This window comes from Meriones unguiculatus, chromosome 17 (assembly GCF_030254825.1).
Source record: "Meriones unguiculatus strain TT.TT164.6M chromosome 17, Bangor_MerUng_6.1, whole genome shotgun sequence".
Taxonomy (NCBI): Eukaryota; Metazoa; Chordata; class Mammalia; order Rodentia; family Muridae; genus Meriones; species Meriones unguiculatus.
Window position 1 is genome coordinate 96,198,209 of NC_083364.1, and position 6,000 is coordinate 96,204,208.

Consider the following 6,000-nt stretch of genomic DNA (forward strand, 5'->3'; position numbering starts at 1 on the left):
CCTGCTGCGCGCTCACTCTGCCAGGCTCTGCTGGCTGGTCACCGCTGTGTCATCAGGACTTTCCTCTCTGTTTCCGAAGACTAGTAACAAAGAGCACCTTCTGTGGGCTTGTCTGCAGTCGTTGCATCTCTGTTGAAAGCCTGTTAAAAGCCGTGACTCATCTTAAAAATCAGGTGCTTCAATTTGAGTTCTGATAGTTTCATATGCATTCTAGACACAAGCGTTTGGTATTTGGTAGACACATGCTCTGTACTTTTTATCCAACTCTGGCATGCATTTTAGTTTGTGTTCACAGTGCTTTGGTGGTTTTTAAAATGCGGGCTGTGTTGCAAGTACACACTCAGGAGTGTGCTCACATGCACATACATGGAGATCAGAGGCACCCTGCAGTAGGTGGACCCCTTCCACCATGTGGACCAGGAGACCTAACTCCTCTCCAGGCTTGGCAGCAAGCACCGTTGCCCACGGGGGAGCTTACTGGCCCAACAGTGTTGAGTTCACTGGGAATTTTATTGATCATATTCATCCCTCCCCCAACTTCTCCCAGATGGATGCCTCCTCCCATACCCCTGAGACTGTGTCCTCTTAATGGGAGAAGCCGTCAGGTCCATTTGCACTGGCCCTGACCTCTTGAGTTTGCAGCCATTCACTGGCAGGCAGCCCACCTACCCGGGGCCGCACCGTTTAAAGAAAGGGTTCTCCCTTTCCAACAGCTGTCAGTTGCCAACGGCTCCTCAGATAGGAATGGGACATCGTGCCCACCTCCCCTCTGTATTCATGAGGCTTGGTCTGGCTTGCACTTGTGCAGGTCTTATGCATACTTTGAGTTCATGTGCAACTTCTGTGTGTGGCTAGAAAACACTTTCCTCATAGTCGTCCACACCCCGGCCTCTACAATCTTTCTCCCTCTCTTTCAAAATGATTTCTAAGCCTTGGGAAGAGTCTATGATAGTAGATGTCGCATTCAGAGCAGTCTCTCAGTCTCTGCACCCTAACTAGTTGTGTGAGTCTCTGTGTTGATCATCTTCCATTGCAAATAAAAGCCTCTGTATTGAGGTTTGAGAAATGCACTGTGAGTCACGAGGAGTTGGTTTAATACTGTATCATTTCAGAAGTTTAGTGTGCTGAGTCTCCCTTAGCCGATAGCCTGGCTAGCTACAGATGCTTGACCCCAATAATGATGGCAGGTCTGGGCTTCTTCTTGTGGAGTGGGCTTGGATCCAATTAGAAAGGGGTTGGTTACGCCTATGGCATTTGGTCCTGTTCCACCAGTGGTGCCTTTTGTCAGCCTGCTCCATCTCAAGTTCACAGATAGGTAAGAGTAATGAACTGTTTTTTATAGTGTGTGTGTGTGTGTGTGTGTGTGTGTGTGTGTGTGTGGTGTGTGTGTGTGTGTGTGTGTGATGGTGGTGGTGTTGGTGTGTGTGTGCGTGTGTGTGTGTGCGCGTGTGCGTGTGTGCGATGGTGGTGGTGGTGTGTGTGTGTGCGTGTGTGTGTGTGAGCCCACGCCCGCATGTGTGTGTATATGTGGTGTGTGTGCGTGCGTGTGTGTGTGTGTGTGCGTGTGTGTGTTATGTGATGTTCGCTTGGGGCTCTATGGAGAGAGGTCAAATAGCAGCATGCAGGAGTGGGCTCTCTACTTGGTGGGATCCAACAGTTAAACGTAGGACACTGGGTTTGTGTGGCAGGTGCTCATAAAACACTGTCACTGCTGAGCCATCTACGCGGCGCTATAGTATTTTGAAGTGTTAAAATAAAAGACATTTGAACTTTTAAAATTGCTTTTTTGCTTAAAGGGTTTTAAATTATTTTATTAGGAGTAGGATTGTGTAGGGGCACATGATTGTGTAGGTCAGACGACAGTTTTGTTAATTATTTTTAATGTTTTGTATGTATCTACCTATCTATTTATTTTTAGAACAGATCTGCCAGGCAAGAGCTGGGGGACGCCTCATGGGTAAAATCCTTCTTGTGCAAACGTGAGGCCGAGTCTGGACCCCAGCACCCATGTAAAGAGGCTCTGCGTAGGCCGTGAGAAACGCTGGCTGCGGCACTGTGCTCAGCCCTGGGAACAGCTGGGTCCTGACAGCTCACTGGCCAGCCAAGCTGCCCAAACTAGCCAGGCTCAGATTTCATTTCAAAGAGGGAGAAGCTGGAGAGCGGGTTCCGTGGTTAAATGCACTTACTGCTGTTCAAGGCTGGACCCAGGTTCAGTCTCCAGCACCCGCCCGGAGGCTAACAGCTGTCTGTCGTCAGGGCCTGCAGAGTTGGCTCCAAGCTAGGAGCAGGTGTTGCTCTTGGAGAGCACCCAGGTTGAACTTCCAGCCATCGGGGCTCGGACACCCTCTTCTAACCTCTGTGGGCACCGGGCAAGCATGTGCTGCACATATATGTATTCGAGAAAAACACAGGCCCCACCAGAAACGCAGATCAACACTTTTGACAGATCAGGATACAGAGTCATTTAATACTCATTGTTTTTTCTACATACCAATAACAGACACACTGAGAAAGAATTTGGGAAAGTAATTCCGTTCACAGTAGCCTTGGTAAAATAAAATACTTTGAAATAAATCTAATTAAGGAAGTGAAAGACTCCCACAAGAAAATTTTCAAAACACTGAGTCAAAAAGTTAAGATGCTTAACATCCCATGTTCATGAATGAACAAAATTTATATTATGAAATGACTGTATTATCCAAAGTAATTTATAGATTCAAAACAATATGCATCAAAAGTCTAATAGCATTCTTCAAAGAAACAGAAAAATACCCTAAAATTTATATGAAAAAACAAAAACCCAAAATAGCCAAAACAGTCCCGAGTGAGAAAGAATTTTAGAATATTCCCTCCTATTCCTGAGTTCAAATTATACCGTGAGAGTGGTGTAAGGAAACCAGAATGGCACAGCCACAAGAGCAGACCCAGACTGTCTTAGTGACACTGTCCTGCTGTGGCGAGACACGTGACAAAAGCATCAAAGCAATCAGCTCCACCGACGAGACTCCAAGCACTCACACATGGCGGACTGGGGGCTGTGCCCATGCAGTCTCCCCATAGACCAACGGCATAGAATAAAGGATAAAAAAAACAACAACAAAAAAAAAAAAAACCAAAAAAAACCCCACATAGAGTCATGTGATATTCGTCCAAGTGATCAAAAACCAAAAGACCAGAGTGGGGAGTCTGTGTTGATTTTGCTTTATTTTGGTTTGGTTTGGTCTTTTTGGAGACAAGGTTTTTGTGTGTAGCCCTGGCTGTTCTGGAACTCAGTTTGTAAACCAAGCTGGTCTCAAGCTCACAGAGATCCACCGCCTCTGCCTCCTGAGTGCTGGCATTAAAGGTGTCAGCACCACTCCCTGGCTCAATGTATCTTCTCAACAAATGGGTTGGGGAAATCGGGATAAACTGGACATCGACACACAGAAGAGGGAAGCTAGGTCCTGGTCAGATGTACAGAACTGATTCAAAAACTTTAAGGCCTGAAAATTTGAAAACACTTCCCAGTATAGACACAGGCAGTGTTTCCAAATGTAGTTCTGAAGCTCAGGAAATAGAGTTGATAGATGGGATATAGCGAACTAAAATGCTGCAGAGCAAAGAAAATAATCATGAGAGCGAGGAGGAAGACTAAAGGGGCAAAAGGCCTGCTTCGTCTGACGATAGATTAATATCTAGAATCTAGAAAGAACTCAAAAGAACAGACTACACAGTTCTCAAACGCAAATGGCCAATACGTATGTGAAAAACGCCCTCTAACCATAGTGGCCGTGTGTAGATCACGTTTCACAATCTGTTCTGCTCTTGCCATGTCCCTTTTTGATGCAAAGATTATACTGTCTTGATATCTGGGACAGTGATAAACCCCCACTTTGCTCTTTTTCAAATCTGCTTTTGGGAGAATTCTATTTCCACATGATCTTATGATTAAATGTCAATTTTTACTACACATAAAAGTAATTGTGTGTGCCTGCATGCACTTGCGTATGTGTGCTCGTGTGTGTGTGTCCACACTCCATGATGTGTATGTGTATGTGTATGTGTATAACTTGTGTGCAGTGCTTCTCTCCTTCACTGTGTGGAGAGGGGGTTGAACTCCCGTCGTCATTTTGACATCACCCGCTTACCCACTGACCCATCTCATCAGCCCTGCTAAGTTTAGTTGTGATTTTCCATGCATGTGGGAGCATCAGCTATCTTTCACCTTGTGTAACTCAAGTCCTTTTAAAGATCCCTGAGGACACAGTCTCTTTAATAGCTCTCTGTGTGGTCTATTCTGGCAAAGGTCTGGTGTGCAAAGAAAAGACCATGTGTTCTAAAAGCAGATGCTGAGACTCATAGCCAAACTTTGGGCAGAGTGCAGGGACTCTTATGAAAGAAGTGGGAGATAGAAAGATCTGTAGGGGACAGGAGCTCCACAAGGAGAGCAACAAAACCTAAAAATCTGGGCCCAGGGGTCTTTTCTGAGACTGATTCTCCAACCAAGGACCATTCATGGAGATAACCTAGAAGTTCTGCACAGATGTGTTCCATGGCAACTCAGTGTCCAAGTGGGTACCCTAGTAAGGGGAACAGGGGCTGTCTCTGACATGAACTCAGTGGCTGGCTCTTTGACCACCTCCCCCTGAGGGTGAAGCAGCCTTACCAGGCCACAGAGGAAGACAATACAGCCAGTCCTGATGAGTCCTGATAGGCTAGGGTCAGATGGAAGAGGGGAGGACCTCCCTATCAGTGGACTGAGGGAGAGGCATGGGAGAAGAAGGAGGGAGGGTGGGATTAGGAGGGAAAGAAGGAGGGGGCTCCAGCTGGGATGCAAAGTGAACAAAATGTAATTAATATAAAAATTAAAATAAAATCTTATCCTGAGAACAATAAAAAGACCAGGTATTCTGGGTCTGTGCTGCCTCTCGCCAGCTTTTTGACGGCCAGCAGCGCTGGCTGGGTCCTCGCGCCCGCTGCTCTCCTGCCATTTAGGATGGATGTGTGGCCTTTCTCCTCCTAGAGTTTGATTTTCTTCCTCTAATCTGGATCCTTGTGATTATTTGTCTAAATATGGAAAAGTCTGTTCTCTTAGTGACCTGCTTCTCTTTTGTTGTGAAGCAATCTTTTTTTTTTTTAAATTTGGCAATAATGTTTGAATTTGAATCTTGCTTGGCTACTGATGTCCACTCAAGTGTTCTTCACACCAGGGATAGCACTGTCTTACCTTTCCCCGTGTCTACTCTTAACCTGGTGAGTATTTATTTATATTAAAGCTAGATTTAAAAAAAGGCTTTTTCCAAACAGCGTGTTACTCCTCCTCTACATGTAGACCCTCAGTGTGTGTGTGCTCACCCCCCAGCAGTGTCCTCCCTCAGTGTGCGCTCACCCCCCTGCAGTGTCCTCCCTCACAGTGTGTGCTCACCCCCCTGCAGTGTCCTCCCTCAGTGTGTGTGCTCACCCCCCTGCAGTGTCCTCCCTCAGTGTGTGTGCTCACCCCCCTGCAGTGTCCTCCCTCAGTGTGTGTGCTCACCCCCCTGCAGTGTCCTCCCTCAGTGTGCTCACCCCCCTGCAGTGTCCTCCCTCAGTGTGTGTGCTCTCACCCCTGCAGTGTCCTCCCTCAGTGTGTGTGCTCACCTCCCTGCAGTGTCCTCCCTCACAGTGTGCGTGCTCACCCCCCTGCAGTGTCCTCCCTCAGTGTGTGTGCTCACCTCCCTGCAGTGTCCTCCCTCACAGTGTGCGTGCTCACCCCCCTGCAGTGTCCTCCCTCAGTGTGTGTGCTCTCACCCCCCTGCAGTGTCCTCCCTCAGTGTGCTCTCACCCCTGCAGTGTCCTTCCTCAGTGTGTGTGCTCACCTCCCTGCAGTGTCCTCCCTCAGTGTGTGTGTGCTCACCCCCCTGCAGTGTCCTCCCTCAGTGTGTGTGTGCTCACCCCTCTGCAGTGTCCTCCTTCAGTGTGCTCTCACCCCCTGCAGTGTCCTCCCTCACAGTGTGTGTGCTCACCCCCCTGCAGTGTCCTCCC